This window comes from Leuciscus leuciscus (genome assembly GCF_965113295.1).
Source record: "Leuciscus leuciscus genome assembly, chromosome: 21".
Taxonomy (NCBI): Eukaryota; Metazoa; Chordata; class Actinopteri; order Cypriniformes; family Leuciscidae; genus Leuciscus; species Leuciscus leuciscus.
The window spans coordinates 16,347,608-16,366,606 of NC_138745.1; the positions used below are offsets into that span (position 1 = coordinate 16,347,608).

Below are 18,999 nucleotides of genomic sequence, written 5' to 3' on the forward strand. Positions count from 1 at the left end.
AGTGGACGTTCCAAGGGACTAGCCGCGTCGAAACAGAGCCTATCCAGATGGATAGTTGATGCCATTGCGCTGGCGTACATTTCCAAGGGTATGCAGTGCCCGTTGGGTGTCAGGGCGCACTCCACGAGAAGCATGGCTTCATCGTGGGCCTGGTCAAGTGGGATTGCCTTGCAAGATATATGTATGGCGGCAGGCTGGGCCTCCCCGTTTACATTTATAAGGTTTTATAACCTAGAGGTTCCCGCCTTACAGGCTAGGCGGTTGTCGGTCTAAATATACCAGTACTGTCTGTTCTGATGCTATCGGTTCAGAATACTGTGTCTGCTGAGCACTGCTCGATGAGCACTGCTCGCTGATCGACCGCAAAATGCTTATGAGCAAATAAATAAGACCCACAATTTTCCATCAGCTCAGGCCGTACTCCGCCCTGTCTGTATGATGTAATTTGCGTCTGAGGGACGCTGCTATATGTGGAAGAGCGCGGCTCCGCCCCTCCCTCTTCCCGGACTCCCTGTGAGTTCCCCTGGTGATTATGCACTATTTGAACCCTGGGCTTTCGCCCTTGGGTCTTTGGTGTCAGATCCCAGCACGCATGGCGTTTTACATTGGGTCCCCTAGCGTAAGATACTTACGCAGTACGAGAGACCTCTCGTAAGAGAACGTACTCGGTTACTAACGTAACCTCGGTTCTCTCTAGAAGAGGGAACGAGTACTGCGTATCTTGCCGTGCATGCACATGCTCTGGTTAGCTTCGGCGATGAAAAACCAGATATCAGCTGCCTGCGATGCGAGCTGGATTTATAGGCCTAAGCCACGCCCGTTTCGGCGGGACGTGACGCAGTGGGCGCGAAGCACCCTCATTGGGTCTGACGTCACGCTAGGCCTCGCTCGATAGGCTGCTGCAGTTGCCGCAGAACAGCCAATAGGCACACGAGCCGTCTTGCCTATGTCTGTATGCTGCCGCAACGCGTTTTACAATAATACAAAATTAAGGATAATTTTTCTGCTTCAATATCTCGCGGTAAAGGGATTTTCCCCTAGCGTAAGATACTTACGCAGTACTCGTTCCCTCTTCTAGAGAGAACCGAGGTTACGTTAGTAACCGTGTACGCTTTTTTCTTAGTTTTTTTTCTTCAAACCTTATCTATCCATCTATCTATCCATCTATCTATCTATAAACCTTTTCTATCTATCTATCTATCTATCTATCTATCTATCTATCTATCTATCTATCTATCTATCTATCTATCTATCTATCTATCTATCTATCCTTTATAACTAACAAATCTTTCTTTCTAACTAATCCATCCATCTTTCTTTCTAAATAATCCTTTTCTTTCTTTCTTTCTTTCTTTCTTTCTTTCTTTCTTTCTTTCTTTCTTTCATCTATCTATCCTTTATAACTAACAAATCTTTCTTTCTAACTAATCCATCTTTCTTTCTTTCTTTCTTTCTAACTAATCCATCGTTCATTCTTTCTAACTAATCTATCTTTCTTTCTAACTAATCCATCTTTCTTTCTTTCTTTCTAACTAATCCATCTTTCTTTCTAACTAATCCATCTTTCATTCTTTCTAACTAACCAATCCATCTTTCTTTCTTTCTAACTAACCAATCCATCTTTCTTTCTTTCTAACTAATCCATCTTTCATTCTTTCTAACTAACCAATCCATCTTTCTTTCTTTCTAACCAATCCATCTTTCTTTCTTTCTAACTAATCCATCTTTCTTTCTTTCTTTCTTTCTTTCTTTCTAACTAATCTATCTTTCTTTCTTTCATTCTAACTAATCTAACTAATCTATCTTTCTTTCTAACTAATCTATATTTCTTTCTTTCTAACTAATCAATCTTTTTTTCTTTCTCTCTTACTAATCTATCTTTCTTTCTAACTAAATGTCTTTCTTTCTTTCATTCTAACTAATCAGTCTTTCTTTCTTACTTTTTATCTTTCTTTCTAACTAACCAATCCATCTTTCTTTCTTTCTTCTTAACTAATCCATCTTTCTTTCTAACTAACCAATCCATCTTTCTTTCTTTCTAACTAATATATTTTTATTTCTTTCATTCTAACTAATCTATCTTTCTTTCTTTCTAACTAATATATCTTTCTTTCTTTCATTCTAACTGATCTATCGTTCTTTCTTTCTAACTAATATATCTTTCTTTCTTTCTAACTAATTTATCTTTCTATCTAATATATCTTTCATTCTAACTAATCTATCTTTCTTTCTTTCTAACTAATATATCTTTCTTTCTTTTATTCTAACTAATCTATCTTTCTTTCTTTCTAACTAATATATCTTTCTTTCTAACTAATCTATCTTTCTATCTAATATATCTTTCTTTTTAACTAATCTATCTTTCTTTTTAACTAATCCATCTTTCTTTCTAACTAATCCATCTTTCATTCATTCTAACTAATCCATCTTTCTTTCTAACTAACTAATCTATCTTTCTTTCTAACTAACTAACCAATCTTTTTTCTCTCTCTTACTAATCTATCTTTCTTTCTAACTAAATGTCTTTCTTTCTTTCATTCTAACTAATCAGTCTTTCTTTCTTACTTTTTATCTTTCTTTCTAACTAACCAATCCATCTTTCTTTCTTTTTAACTAATCCATCTTTCTTTCTTTCTTTCTAACTAACCAATCCATCTTTCTTTCTTTCTAACTAATATATCTTTCTTTCTTTCATTCTAACTAATCTATCTTTCTTTCTAACTAATCTATCTTTCTTTCTTTCTAACTAATTTATCTTTCTATCTAATCGATCTTTCTTTCTAACTAATATATCTTTCTTTCTTTCTTTCTTTCTTTCTTTCTTTCTTTCTTTCTTTCTCTTTCTTTCTCTTTCTTTCTTTCTTTCTTTCTTTCTTTCATTCTAACTAATTTATCTTTCTATCTAATCGATCTTTCTTTCTAACTAATATATCTTTCTTTCTTTCTTTCTTTCTTTCTTTCTTTCTTTCTCTTTCTTTCTCTTTCTTTCTTTCTTTCTTTCTTTCTTTCATTCTAACTAATCTATCTTTCTATCTAATCCATCTTTCTTTCTAACTAAACCATCTTTCATTCATTCTAACTAATCCATCTTTCTTTCTAACTAACTAATCTATCTTTCTTTCTTTCATTCTAACTAATCTATCTTTCTTTCTAACTAACTAATCTATCTTTCTAACTAATCTATCTATTTATCCTTCTATCTAATTTATCTTTCTAACTAATCTTTCTTTCTTTCTAACTAATCCATCTTTCTTTCTAACTAATCCATCTTTCTTTCTTTCTTTCTTTCTAACTAATCAATCTTTTTCTTTCTTTCTTTCTTTCTTTCTTTCTCTTTTTAACTAATCCATCTATCTTTCTTGCTAACTAATCTATCTTTCTTTTTAACTAATCCATCTTTCTTTCTTTATTTCTAACTAATATAGCTTTCTTTTTATCTAATCCATCTTTCTTTCTTTTCTTTCTTTCTTTCTTTCTTTCTTTCTTTCTTTCTAATCCATCTTTCTTTCTATCTAATCCATCTTTCTCTTACTAATCTCTCTTTCTTTCTAACTAATCAGCCTTTCTTTCTTTCTCTCTTACTAATCTATCTTTCTTTCTAACTAATCAATCAATCTTTCTTTCTTTCATTATAACTAATCAGTCTTTCTTTCTTTCTTTCTTTCTTTCTTTCATCTATCTATCCTTTATAACTAACAAATCTTTCTTTCTAACTAATCCATCTTTCTTTCTTTCTAACTAATATAGCTTTCTTTTTAACTAATCCATCTTTCTTTCTTTCTTTCTTTCTTTCTTTCTTTCTTTCTTTCTTTCTTTCTTTCTATCTAATCCATCTTTCTCTTACTAATCTATCTTTCTTTCTAACTAATCAGCCTCTTTCTTTCTAACTAATCAGCCTCTTTCTTTCTAACTAATCAGCCTTTCTTTCTTTCTTTCATTCTAACTAATCAGTCTTTCTTTCTTTCTTTTTAACTAATCCATCTTTCTTTCTTTCTTTCTTTCTTTCTTTCTTTCTTTCTTTCTTTCTTTCTGTCTTTCTTTCTTTCTAACTAATCCATTTTCATTCTTTCTAACTAATCTATATTTCTTTCTTTCTAACTAATCAATCTTTTTTTCTTTCTCTCTTACTAATCTATCTTTTTTTCTTTCTCTCTTACTAATCTATCTTTCTTTCTTTTTAACTAATCCATCTTTCTTTCTTTCTAACTAACAATCCATCTTTCTTTCTTTCTTTCTAACTAATCTATCTTTCTTTATTTCTAACTAATCTATCTTTCTATCTAATCCATCTTTCTTTCTTTCTAACTAATATATATTTCTATCTAATCCATCTTTCTTTCTTTCTTTCTTTCTTTCTTTCTAACTAATCCATTTTCATTCTTTCTAACTAATCTATATTTCTTTCTTTCTAACTAATCAATCTTTTTTTCTTTCTCTCTTACTAATCTATCTTTCTTTCTTTTTAACTAATCCATCTTTCTTTCTTTCTAACTAACAATCCATCTTTCTTTCTTTCTTTCTAACTAATCTATCTTTCTTTATTTCTAACTAATCTATCTTTCTATCTAATCCATCTTTCTTTCTTTCTAACTAATCTATATTTCTTTCTTTCTAACTAATCAATCTTTTTTTCTTTCTCTCTTACTAATCGATCTTTCTTTCTTTTTAACTAATCCATCTTTCTTTCTTTCTTTTTAACTAATCTATCTTTCTTTTTAACTAATCCATCTTTCTTTCTAACTAATCCATCTTTCATTCTTTCTAACTAATCTATCTTTCTTTCTTTCATTCTAACTAATCTATCTTTCTTTCTAACTAACTAATCTATCTTTTCTAACTAATCTATCTTTCTAACTAATCTATCTATTTATCCTTCTATCTAATCTATCTTTCTAACTAATCTATCTTTCTTTCTTTCTAACTAATCCATCTTTCTTTCTTTCTAACTAATCCATCTTTTTTCTTTCTCTCTTACTAATCTATCTTTCTTTCTAACTAATCAGTCTTTCTTTCTTTCATTCTAACTAATCATTCTTTCTTTCGAACTAATCCATCTATCTTTCTTGTTAGCTAATCTATCTTTCTTTCTAACTAATCAGCCTTTCTTTATTTCTTTAATTCTAACTAATCAGTCTTTCTTTCTTTCTTTCTTTCTTTCTTTTGAACTAATCCATCTATCTTTCTTGTTAGCTAATCTATCTTTCTTTCTAACTAATCAGCCTTTCTTTATTTATTTCATTCTAACTAATCAGTCTTTCTTTCTTTCTTTCTTTCTTTCTTTCTTTCTTTCTATCTAATCCATATTTCTCTTACTAATCTATCTTTCTTTCTAAATAATCAGTCTTTCTTTCTTTTTTTAACTAATCCATCTATATTTCTTGCTAACTAGTCTATCTTTCTTTCTTTTTAACTAATCCATCTTTCTTTCTTTCTTTCTAACTAATACATCTTTCTTTATTTGTAACTAACTAATTCATCTTTCTTTCTTTCTAACTAATCCATCTTTCTTTCTAACTAACTAATACATCTTTCTTTCTTTCTTTCTTTCTTTCTTTCTAACTAATACATCTTTCTTTATTTGTAACTAACTAATTCATCTTTCTTTCTTTCTTTCTAACTAATCCATCTTTCTTTCTAACTAATCCATCTTTCTTTCTAACTAACTAATCCATCTTTCTTTCTTTTTCTTTCTTTCTAACTAATCCATCTTTCTTTCTAACTAACTAACTAACTAATCCACCGTTCATTCTTTCTTTCATTCTAGCTAATCTATCTTTCTTTCTAACTAATCCACCTTTCTTTCTTACTAATCTATCTTTCTTTCTAACTAATCAGTCTTTCTTTCATTCTAACTAATCTATTTTTCTTTCTTTCTAACTAATCTTTCTTTCTTTGTTTCTAACTAATCTTACTTTCTTTCTTTCTTGCTTGCTTTCTAACTAATCTCTTTCTTTCTCTCTAACTAATCTCTTTCTTTCTCTTTCTAACTAATCTTTCTTTCTTTTTCTTTCTAACTTATCTTTCTAACTAATCTTTTTTCTTTTTCTAACTAATCTTTTTTTCTTTTTCTTTCTAACTAATCTTTTTCTTTCTTTCTAACTATTGTTTCTTTCTAACTCATTTATCAATCAAAATTTAAACTACTTTAAACTTCTAACTACTTTTAACTTCTTCAAACTATCTGGTCCAGCTTTCTCAAGCCAACTTAAAGTTTGTCTCAACAAACTTTTTTTTCTAGTTTTTTATGTTTGTTGTTATCTACTGCTGGTATACATATTACAATCCATTAATTCAGTAATATATCACTTATTCCATTCATATCTGTACTTTTTGTTTCAATGTGCAATATTATGATTTAGTCACTTGCTGTACATACTAAGTCTTATTTATTGTCTAATGTTATGTTTGTTTTTCTAACACCCGTCAGGAGCAGTGTTCTTAATTTCGTTTTATACAGAGATATACAATGACTAAAAAGGCTTTCAGTTTAATTCAAAATGTTCCCCCTCCTCTTAGATGTTATAAGTCTCAAAAGTACGTACATGTGGCAGCTGTTTGTAAGGGGAAGCAGTGTTGTGCAAGATTCAGTGGAGAACATGAATGTGGAAAATGTGGACAGGTTGTGAAACACAAATGTTGTAATTGCGGAGGTGAACACAGTGGATGTCATGCAAGGAAAGAAGCTGTGAAATTCAAAACATCAAGATTTGTGAAGGGTTAACATACGCAGAAGCAATAAAGAGGGTTAAGAAGGTAGAGCAAAAAGACCATATGCAAGATGTTATAACTAGAACAAAAGAAAGTCACAGTTGTAACAAGGTGAATGCAAATAAAATGAGAACAAATGGAAGAACATATGCAAGATGTTATAACTAGAACAAAAGAAAGTCACAGTTGTAGCAAGGTTAATGCAAATACGATGCTAGTAGACAAAGTATCATTCGTTGGCTGATGTAATTGTAACGGAAGGCAGGTCACCCGGCTTGATTAAATTACTGAGATTACCCCGTGATCAAACCCCCCCCTCTAGTCTGGGACCTAATCAACTTACTGGAATCCTCATTTACAGACACCTCTCTTGCCTTAAATCTCCGACGCTAGGACGTGCCGACCGAATGGAGCCTCCTATCTGCATAAATCATTGACCCCTGGTTTAAAGGACCCTAATCTATTTTCTGAGTAAACACACAACCTTCTGTTCGACTGGTTCGGTTAAGATATGTGATCAGCAAAACGCCAGTCGGACTGGAAATGCTATAACTAGGGGTGTGACGAGACGCTTACTCCACGAGACGAGACGAGACACGAGATTGGGTTCACGAGAACGAGACAAGACGAGATTTTTACACAATTTTAAAAAAATCCTCAATGATGAAATATATGAATGGAAAATAGTCTTTTATTCAACTGAAAATCACAAAATGCAAAACAATTTAGGTGCATTTTGAAATCAACTTGTAATGAATGTTATTTTACTCCTATTTTAATTAATTCTATGCAGTAAAGGACATGCAAACACTGCAAAATGTTTTGCTATAAACTCTACCGTCTGGCTTCTCCCCTGTACGATTTCACATGAGAAATCTAACTCCTTTCCACAAATCGAACATAAAAAAATAAAACAGTATAAATAAAATAAATATAAATAACTGAAATAACACTTTAAATGCAAACAGTAAGTGTGTATCCATAATCAAAGTACTGCTCTCTCAAAACTACAAGTTCAAACAGAAACAATTTTTTTTCTTCAAGCATGAATAAGAGATAAATTAACTACACAGAACAGCCTAAGATTATGGTCATGGTCTTTTTCAAGAATATAAGCATGTCGATGATTTCTGGCAGCAGTTGAGACCTTTGGGCAGGGCTGCACGATATGAGGAAAAGCTGCGATGTGCGATTACATTGTTTAATATTGCGATGTCGATATGACTTGTGATATGTGAATGTTAGCTATACTGTTCCCATGTCTTAGTGCTTTAATAGGTTCTTTGCGTGATAGGTCAAATGTTTATTACCTGCCTGGTTCAGATTACACTATTTTAGCACGATTTTGGCACAATCCGTTTCGTGGAGATTCGGACAACGGGCGTCGGGACGCAAGATTCGATCGTTTCATTTCGTATAGTGTGTCATAGTGGGCGATAACCTACGATGCTTCAGGACATCACGACAGAAAGACTAGCATGTTTAATTTTAACGGTCCTCCACGACGGGTTGAGTGCGAGCGAGAGTGTGCGTGCGCGAGTGAGAGCGCATGTGTGTGTGCGTGAGTGAGCGAGGGACAGTGTGTGTGTGTGCGCGGAGTGTGTGTGTGATTGGCCCGGCACACAAATGATTTAAAAGTGGCAGGGGCATCTTCAATACTAATTTCACCCTCACGCTCCATCACTGACATGACATCACAACAACTCACGAGACAAAGTTTCACCTCGACGAGAAATCTCGTCGCGTTTTAATCTCGCGAGATCTCATAACACGAGATCTCGTCACACCCCTAGCTATAACCCCTGGGGACGTTTCACAAGATCCCGAAACCCCCGTCCCCCCCCCCCCCCCCCCCCGGATTTCTTGACACTGATTAACACTTCGAAACAATAAAACAGTGTCTTACCAGATGTAAAAACATGTGCCCACTGTTAACCTCATCAGCTCGAGAGTATGTACGCACACACATACGAACCCCCCCTGACTCAGAGTGACCAAAAGTTCACAGCGCAGTTTGAACTTTCAGTGACTTCATGACTCTACACACACATATGCATACATACTCGAGGACTGCATCTATTTCCCGACCACGTGTGCTCAAAATTATCTTTCTAAATGTTTAAAATGTATTTCTTGAGGTGTTCCATGGTCTCCATACCCAAAATACTATCTATATAAGCTGTATTTGTATGTAACCAATTTGATGTGCGTGTAATCACGAGAAATCATGTATCTTTGTGTTATTGGCTCACAGAATTATCATTCGCGGTATTGTTTTGTTCCAAAGAACCCAACGGTGCTGAATCTTTAACACAAAATATCAGAGGATGCATTCTTTCATTAATACCAGTTTCATAAGTGTTCATGAACGAGTTTATTCCGTCAGTACAGAGTCAGAAGAGGCGTGCACCTTTGCAAAACGTAAGGAGGTGGCCACAATCGTCCTTCCAGACGATTGGGTCACGCACGTGAGAAGGCGTGACTTCAGCGCCTTCAAAACACGGCGCCAGATCTCTCGTTCCTCGTAGCAGTTCGCCAGAGAGAGAGAGAGACCCGCCTCCTTCCTTCCAAGAAACCTTCGTTTGCTTTTTATTTCGTTTTTATTCTAAGACTTTCTTTTCTTGATAGTTTGTCTCAGTTTGATCATTTCTTACCAACCAACGAAACCAACTTAAGGCTAAATCATCTTTGGCTAAGTTGAACGCTCTGAGTTACCATCGCAACGACCTCCGCCTTGACGACGCATCAGACCACGTGTTCCAGGCTCCTTTTGTACACAACCGGCTCACAAAACGAGGGCCAAATAAGCAAGAACAAGTAACGTACACGATTACATTCTTAAATTCGCAATCCGAAAGAAATGCTGTTTAAGTTGTCTGATAATTGCTAGAAACTGTTGGGGTCTCGGTGTGAAGGAATGTTGTAAACTGTCTTTGCCTTTCTCTAAATTCTCTCACTCATTCTTTACGCACACACTTATCCTCACACACACACTTACACCCACACAAACACACGCACATGCTCTCAAACCCACACGCACACACATATACGCACGCGTTCCTAGAAAACACACGCACGTGCTCTAAAACCCACACACATCCCCTTACACGCTACCATCTTACACACACTCCAAAACTCTTTCCTTTTCTCTCTCTCCTTTTCCCTCTCTCATTTTCTCTTCCCCTCTCATAATATTTTACTTTATTTTATTTCTTATTTGCGATCGTTTATATTGTTTGTTTGCTATGCATATTTACTCCTGCGTGATTTAAATAGTACATGTAATCTTAGTTGTTTGATTAAAATCCTATAATCTTTGTGAATTGAATCTGTCTCATGTTGTTCCATTACTGAAATCCCTGAAAGTGTGATTGCCTACAAGCTCTACCCTTTATTTTATTATTAAACAATCTAAGTTGTCTAAGACACGAAAATAATCATTCCTTTGTGGCCACAGGAAAATTATTTGTCGTGTTGGAGACAATAGGTTTCTGTTCAGAAATCGTGCATCCGATCTGCCGGACGGATGGTTTGTATGATAAATGAGAATTAACCTCTACCTAAATTTCCCCTAATTAAAATATAATTCTATCTACTTATATCAATAAATACTACGAGTAATCGTGGTAATTATTGATATACGTTGAGGTCTGACCTATTCCCTCTTTGGAATAATTTAATTTGTGTAAACGGCATATGCATATTCATATCTTATGAATATTACCTCTCATTTGAGCTAATGAATTCCCTAAACTAGAGGCATTGTCGCTACATATTATTGGTGTTTAGAATGCTGGCACTTTCAAACTTTATTTTGGGACAAAAATATTCAGATTTATATTCATGTGTGATTTTGGAAGTTTAATGTTTTGTGCGCGCATTTGAATCTTGTATTGATAAGTCGACTCAAAAAATGATTAAGGCGAAAAGCCGTATTAGTAACCCGCCAGTTATTACCTGGTTGTGGAGAAAACTGCAGTTTTACAGTATTGTTACAAGTCTAAGTTAGAAAAAAAAAAGAAAAATCTCTTTTGCTTGACTGCGTACATATAATTCTGTCTTAAGACCTGTGTTTGAACAAAGGAAAGTTCCCTCAGGCGTGTTACCGGTATTCTGTAAACCCCGAGAGCAAAAGACTCCAGGTCAGAACAAAAATTAAAGATCTTTATTTTATGTCGCTAGCAACGACAACTACGGGTTGTGAAAAGCTGGTTTAGCTAACCAGCGAAAACCCCGTTTCAGTGTCTGCACAGACCAGGCACACGAGATCTGCCGCGATCTCCTTATAATTTATTGGCAGTGTGGTTTTTGTGTTTGCAAAAGTCTGCATGTGTCAAAACTGTGATTGCTGAAGCAATCTCTATAGGCGCATATCAGTTTCAAATTACTACCTTGTGATTTTGTTCCGCTGATCGCAACACCGCCATCGTGTGGTCAACGGCAGATAAGACCTGCCGTTCATTGTTTCCGTCTCGATTTTGTTTCCTCAAAATTCACGGCGGTGTTTATCTAAGAAGCTGTTTAAACACATATTTGCATTTACGGCTTGCTAAAGTTCGTTAAAACAACCTTTTTATTTTGGACTGAGATATTTTATTCTGAGTTTGATCTCCAGAAGTGAAAACTTAAAATTATAAAATTTCTCACTCCAAAAACACTGATAGTTCACACGGAGGGAGAACAGCGCCCCTTGTGGCCGCAGCCTTCCAGGTCAGCTATACCACTTCTCTGCTCAATTCACTCTGCTCTGCTCTGTTTCCATTTCTATCTGCCCCGATGACTCTGTCCTGTTTTGTTTGATTTAATAATTGACTAATAACTTCAGTGCTATTGTGATAATTATTAGAAATCATTCCATTTCTCAGCAAAAACAAAAACAAAAACCTTTCCCGGTGTATTTAGATTTGATTTGAAATTGAAACAAATTAATGTGGTTACTCCCACTATCACAGTCAAGTCATCATAGCTCCTGAGAAACACAGCGCCCCCAGGTGGAAGCTCCCTTCCCAAGTCAGCTATCAGCTTTCTACAAATTTACTCTGCTGAAATTCATTCCATGTATGCTGTCCTCGAATGATTAGTTTATAATCATCACAAAATAACTTAAAGGTGCCCTAGAATGGATTATTTTATTATTTTATTATGTTTCCTGGGGTGCCCTTATAATGTTAGTATGTTTTTTAGATCAAAATTTGTTATAATTTATAAATAAAAGGCATATTTCCTAGCCTGATTTCATCCCCTGATTTGAACACTCTGTTTGAAGGGGCGTGTCTGCTGTGAGACTGCAGTGTTGTTGCCCACGGCTGTGATTGGCTGACATGCTTGCATATGAAATATCTGGCATTACATGTAGAGCTATCTGGAATACTTTTACTATTACAGCTTTTATATGTTTTTTTCTATTACAGCTATCGGGATTAACGAATCATGAGAAGTTTTTTAAGTATTTAGATCTATTCCCATCAATAAAAGGTTGCAGTGATGACCATTGAGCAGATGACAGCCTGTTGATCGCGTGAATGAAGATCTTATCACTGCAATGCGATTTACTGATGCATAAACAGTGTTGAACGACTTTGAGAGAAAGATTATCTGTCTGAACTTGAACAATTACACATCAGAAATTCACATAACCCACTGGTTCTCCAGAGGCTCGGATGAAGGAGCTAAAAAAATATTTTTGTGTTAATTTGTACATCCAAACACTGAGCAACTGCCATGCTTCGTTCGCTCGTTTGCAAGCCATGATGTCTCTCGAGGAAAAAACAATATCGCGCTGGATCTAGATAACACAGTGTAAATTATCGTTAATAAAATCACTACTTACCGCTTGCGGGAATATAACGTTAGTTGAAATTGCCCCCTTCGTCAGTATGAGACGTTGAGAGAAGCCTGGCTGCTTGATATTGTTCCAGGTTAGAAAAACAGTCCGTGGTGAAATGGGCAGAGCAAACTAACAACTTCGAATTAAACTGTAGCGGTATCCGATTATAGATAGATAGATAGATTATAGATAGATCTGCCATTTTCCCTATGATCCTCCTCCTGCTTGTTTCTTCACCTGCAGAACTTCCGATGATTCGGCTGCGCAGTTCCGCCTGGCACTGAGCATGGGCTGGCATATGCAAATTTTTGGAGGCGTACATATTAATGATCCCGACTGTTGCGTCACAGTTGGTGTTATGTGGAGATTCGCCTGTTTTTCAGGGGTGTTTTTCAAAAACGAGATTTAATTAAGAAAGAGAAAACTATGGTGTTTGAGACTCACTGTATGTCATGTCCATGTACTGAACTCTTGTTATTTAACTATGCCAAGATAAATTCAATTTCACATTCTAGGGCACCTTTAAGTGTTGTTTGATTGTTATAAATAATCATTCGAATTCTCTGTTAATCTCCCCAGGTTTATTTGAATTTGATTTTTTTTTTTTTTTTTTACTAATTTCGACTTGAAATTTAAGTGTGTCCAACAGTAAGGTGAACCACGGAGAGGAAGAGTGCCCCCTAGAGGCTCTATTAACCCACTACAGCGGTCTGCTGCACCCTTTCTCCTGTTTCCACCTGCATTGGGGTACCGCTAACCTCCTTCTGCTTCACTTTTAATTGACAAAGACCATACACCTCTTAATTCGGTTCTTCTGCTTCCAGGCAAGTGGACTAGAGGAGTCCCGGTTCGACCTCTGTGGGTGAGTCTGCCAACTGACGTTACTGACCCTGATCGTGCAGTGACTCTTGAGTTTCTCTTATCTCTGCCACTGGCTGCGGCACGCAGTAAGTGACATCAGCAATCTGGTGCTTCGGAGTGTCAGCCACCAAGCCGACGCAACAGCCAATTGTTGGGACCGCTGCACAAACTATAGGCAGTTCCTGCCACGCCAGGTTACCCTGGTGAGTTCTGTGACGCACCCACCTTTGCATTGCGTTCGTTTGGTTGATATCTCCGGGACTACTAGTATTGTGTTTACGGTCACCCTGTTTGAGAGGTCGTAGCCGTGAGCAGAGTAACGGAGAATCCAAGGTCACGGCGGCCAGGTGTTGGGGCGCCAGGAAGGTTGACTGCGCTCAGCGGGGGGGCCGGCTGGGGTGACCTCAGTCCACTTCAGGTAAACTGAACTTTGATAAAAAAATTTTTTTTAAAAAACCTCTGCCTCTCATTATAAGCCACATAGTCTTAAATATTCCCCTGCCTACACTTTCTAAGTGTTTGGGTTTACCTCTTTCTCCCTAAGGCACAGCCTCTGTGCTATTAGTGTTCAAATTGCAGCACAGATCAAATCACTCAGGTTTATTCTCACTGTGATATCTTTGCTTAATTATTTTTTTTCTTCCTCCCCCTTCAATCCTCTCGCACTCGTGCCTTGCATGTTCTGTTGTGACTTGTTTTTCAGCTCACCAACGAGACCCCAAAAGGCTAAGTAATAGAGTGACGACTGGGCAGTCTCAATTTCGGGTCCTATGCTGACCCGCCTAACTGTCTAAAGTCAGTTAGCCCAAAGGTTCTATAGACGGTACACCGTACTATAGCCCATTAGCCTCAAGACAGCTTGCAGTGGCCCTTTTTGTGTGTGTGTGTTGTGTTTCCTCTGCCTACAGTGAGTCAACATGTCGCGCTCATCCAGTCCTGCGGCTCATTGGAATGATCTGGAGGCATGGTTAAGCGCCATGACAACAGGCTGTCTACCCAAAGACTTCGGCGACCTAAAACTCCTGACCCGGCAGGAACTGGACTCCAACGTGGACCAGCTCATCTCCCAGGACCCCACGCAGGCTTACAGCTCAAAAGAATGGAGTCGCATCATCGGAAGTCTCTCTCACTACCTGGTGGCCCAGGCACGTTTGCTGGAGGAGGATAACGCCAAGCTGGAAAAGGAAAACACTGGACTAAAGACTCAGCTGGAGGAGGCCTGCAAACAAAAGGACGAGGCACAAACACGTCTGGAGGATCTCCTACTGGAGGCCGAAACTGAGGAGGAAACACGCCCAAAACTACAAAAGGAAGTGGAACAACTGCAAAAGGCTCTGGAGGATCTACGCACGGACACCGACAAAAGATTGCAGGCGGAGAAACGAACCGCGAAAGAACTCAATGACAAACTAACCCGTGGCGAGGCGTTGTTGGAAAGAGCCAATATTGAATTGAAAGACAGAGATGCGAAAGCTAAGGCTTGTGAAAAACATTTGCAAAGAGCCCGAGCTGAAATTAACGAGCTTGTCCAACAGAGACAAGATCTTAAATACGAACTTGACATTGTCCACAGAGAACTCAAACACTCTTACAAATTCCAAACTGACCTGGAAGAGGAAACAAACATCACCCCGTTTCCCCTTCCCGGCGAACCTGCACTTCACAGCCAAACTCCTACAGCTAAAGAGGAAGAGGGAAGCCCACGTCATGACAACTTCCCACCTGCCGAACAAAGGAAGGACCCCGTCCCGGAGGGGCGAGCCACCAGTCACCGCACAGCATCTAAAGAACTGGACAAGCTGGCAAGAAACATTCCTACGTTCAACCCAAATCCAGCAGGGGGCAGCGACGTGCACTCTTACCTACAGGACATTGATTTCCACCTACAAACTGTGGCCAACGTCACTACTTGGGACAAGTTATATCTCCTCCGGATCACGTCAGGGCGTGACGTGAGGAGCTTTCTAGACCGTCAGCCAGAGACTTGTCAAGATGAATTACACACAATTACGACAAGCACTGATCCGCGAATTCTCTGATCCCGAGTTAGACCAAGGCATAATTGCGGCAATGGACCTCAAACAAGCTCGACTGGAAACCCCGCAGGCCTACTACGGCCGCCTGCGACAAGCATACTTCGGTCCAAGGAATGAGGCGGACATGGAGGAAGATGTCAATTTCAAAACCCTCTTCCTGCGGAATCTCCATCCAAGCCAAAGTGCGCATCTGGGCGTCCTTGTTTGCCCGCGGACCATGTCAATTCAACAATTACGTGACCTGGCTCACAAAGCATACGTCAAACAAAAAACTGTGTCTGATAAAACTGTAAAATACCCCACGGTTTGCCCTGTCTCAGAGCCCTCTCCAGAACTGACTTTAGAGGGCGCACAACCCCCCAGGTACAGACCCGTCAACAAAGACGCCAGGCCGTTCCAACCCAACAGAGGTCAGCGCGGACGAGGAGGGGGTGCACGCCCAAGACAGCTAAACAACCGTTTCGGGGGATCCTGGGACCGGCATCGCTTCTCCCACAACCAAAAGGGAGGAGGCAGCTGGGATGCCGACCGACGCCCCAGAAGAAGTCGACCCCAATCTCCCCGAACAACAAGCCCAGAGAACCGACCAAGGGACCCCTCTCGACATGACACGGGTAAACACAAGCTGGAACGAACCTCCAACAAAAACGGGGCAGCCACGGCTGAAGCGGCAGAACTTCTGAGCATACTGAGAGAGTTTCTCCAAAAGAAACCTCACAAGGAAGACTAAGATAAACCAGACACTGCATGACTAAACCACATGCCTGAAACCAACGCCACTCCCAACGCGCCTTCCGCTGACAGCCCACCTGACACTGTTGGTAAACCGCAACCTATGAACCTCGCTGCCACATCACTGAATGACAGCTCCACCCACTCCCTCCAGCTGACAGCCTCACAGAACACTGCTGTCAGACCACAGACTGTTAAACTCATTGTTGCATCACCAACTGACACCTCTCACTCACTCCAGCTGACTGCCCATCAGAACACTGTCTGTCAGCCACAGACTAATGAACTCATTGTTGCATCACCAACTGACACCTCTCACTCACTCCAGCTGACAACTACATTTCCTGAACATGACCACAGCAACTCTCACAACCAAGTACCAGACAGTGCTGTCTTGGTGATCTGCACCCACAACGAGCCACCCGATACCTACCCTCACTGTTTGTCAATCAACACACAAGACCCAACACCAAAACTCCTCGGGAATCTAATTGAGAGAGGAATGGCACGAAAACTTTACTTAACCATAACCTTGGGAAAGGAAATGCAGCTCGAAGCCCTGGTGGACACCGGCTCTGATCTCACACTAATTTCTGGTCAACTATTTGAGAAACTCAAATTTGAAGCTCAAAGACAAAACCGGACTCTGAAATTCCACACTTGTGAGCTGAATGTGCAGTCATACAGCCAAAATGACATCCAGCTAAAAAACGTAGCTCCCATTCACCTGGCAATTGGTCCTATGAGCATAGTCCATCCAGTCTATATTTCTCCAATGAACACTTATCAATTCCTCATAGGCAAGGACCTTCTGGACCGCTTTGAACCCTTGCTAGACTTCAAGCACCTCCAGGTTTGGGCTCAAGTGCGTGAACCCCTCCCCCTTCAGCCTCACAAATCCATTAAACCAGACTGTCAGGTCACGGGGTTCACAGGAATTCCCTCAGCCAGCCAGGAGAACACAGTCACAACAGCTGAGCGGAGTTCAAGTTCGCTACTCTGCACTTTCAGAACCACACAAGACTCTGATAACTACTGCCCCCAAGTAAACACTGACCTACAGCTGCAGGATATAACCACAACAAACATTATCCAGGCACTGTGGGCAGACAACTCAGCAATCAGTCTCTCACTATTCAATGCAATCATTGAAAAGACTCCAGACCTGCCCTATACCAGCAAACGCACCCGTTTCCCTTTGAACTCAGATCCATCCTCAATGACATCTGCCAAAGGGATCTGTGCCTTGAACTTGAAATGGAATCACCGGTACTTAACCCATTACTTCCTGATCCTGGAAGATCCAGCCCACGACGTCTACATTGGAGCAGACATCTTGATTCGCCTCAAGGCTCATGAGGACATGTTTAATGAGGTTGTATGGGCTCCATTGACTTCGCAGCCACCTGTTCCCATCAGTCATGACAATCTACTGTCAGGGCAGACCATCCCTGAAGTCTGCACCCTCATCAACGAACAGGGAACGGTGGTACCTACTTACACTAAAGGAGTCGCTGTGCGGCTCAACCTGCGACAGGGCCAAACCCTAAACCACACACTGGCTTTCTTCCAACCTTCACCTGAATGTGTGGAACTCGGACTCACCCTCGAAGCCACACCCCTCACTGAAGTGTCATCTCGGGTAGTATATATTCTGTTCAACAATTGCACAGCAACTGACATCAGCATCCCAAAAGCCTACCACCTGGGATGGCTAGTCAGCCACGACTTTCATGACTTTGACCTGATATTACCCGTCATAGGGCCAATTCCACCTGCACTGATACCTAAGGGACATACTGACAAGACAACACATTGTTCACAGCACCCTTCCAATTCATTGCCATCACATCTGTCATGTCGGTGGCCAAACACCATGTGTGCAGAACGGAGCTGACAGAGGATCAACACCTCGCAGTGTACACAGTCTCCCATCAGCCGGTCAGTGAGACTGATGCACCTGCCATGCCCGTTAAAACCAACCCGACTGATGACAAGCCGACAGATGAACCGTACCAAGGTTTCGAATCGCAAGTGCAACAAATTCTACAGGATGCTGATGCACTCCAGGAGGATGCAGACCGCCAAAGACTACGACAAGTCCTTTATAAGTTCAAAGAATCCTTTGCAAAAGACTCTTTAGACTGTGGTCTCACCGACCTCCACACAGTGCGTATCCCCACACACCCTGAGGCCCCTCCCACCTTCGTCAAGCAATACAAAATTCCCATCGCCTCACACGAACCTGTTCAGGAAATCATCGAATCCATGCTTGAGAAGAATGTTATCAGGCCATGCAACAGCACCTACTCTGCCCCAATATGGCCTGTTCTCAAACCTAATGGGAAATGGAGGCCCACCATTGACTATCGAAAACTGAATCAACAGGTGCCGTTGTCACGGTGGCCCATGACTCAGCTACAACAGGAAATCCCACGAATCAGAGGAGCCACCATCTTCTCTACACTCGATGTGGCCTCGGGATTCTGGACCATTCCAGTGCACCCGGACGACCAGCAAAAACTGGCATTTACATTCGGCAACCGCCAGTACACCTTCAACAGGTGCCCGTTTGGGTATGCCAACTCACCAGCTGAGTTCAACATCTTCCTGAACAAAGCCTGCCCAGACGCCAGGATGAGAGGTAACCTGATTTACGTCGACGATGTGCTCATGAAAAGCACGACGGTGGCCGACCACCTCAAAGAAATAGACTATGTTCTGAACCAGTTATCCGCTGCCGGCGCCAAAATAGCCCTCCACAAGGGGCAGTGGTGTCGCACAAAAGTCAACTACGTGGGCCTGCTCATTGGACCCCATGGCATTGAACCACAA

The 18,999-nt window shown here is 39.7% G+C and overlaps 1 protein-coding gene and 1 long non-coding RNA gene across 2 annotated transcripts in view; both read right to left on the bottom strand.

Moving 5' to 3' along the window:
• adprh (ADP-ribosylarginine hydrolase) overlaps nt 1–18,999 on the bottom strand; it is a 504,999-nt gene that overhangs the window by 86,675 nt on the left and 399,325 nt on the right. The gene's annotated exons all lie outside the window — the stretch shown is intronic.
• Nucleotides 3,701–5,108, bottom strand: LOC309485890. Its single transcript, XR_014201310.1, has 2 exons — nt 4,948–5,108; nt 3,701–3,839 (listed from the first exon to the last, which is right to left on the bottom strand). It is a non-coding gene; the product is annotated as an uncharacterized lncRNA (long non-coding RNA).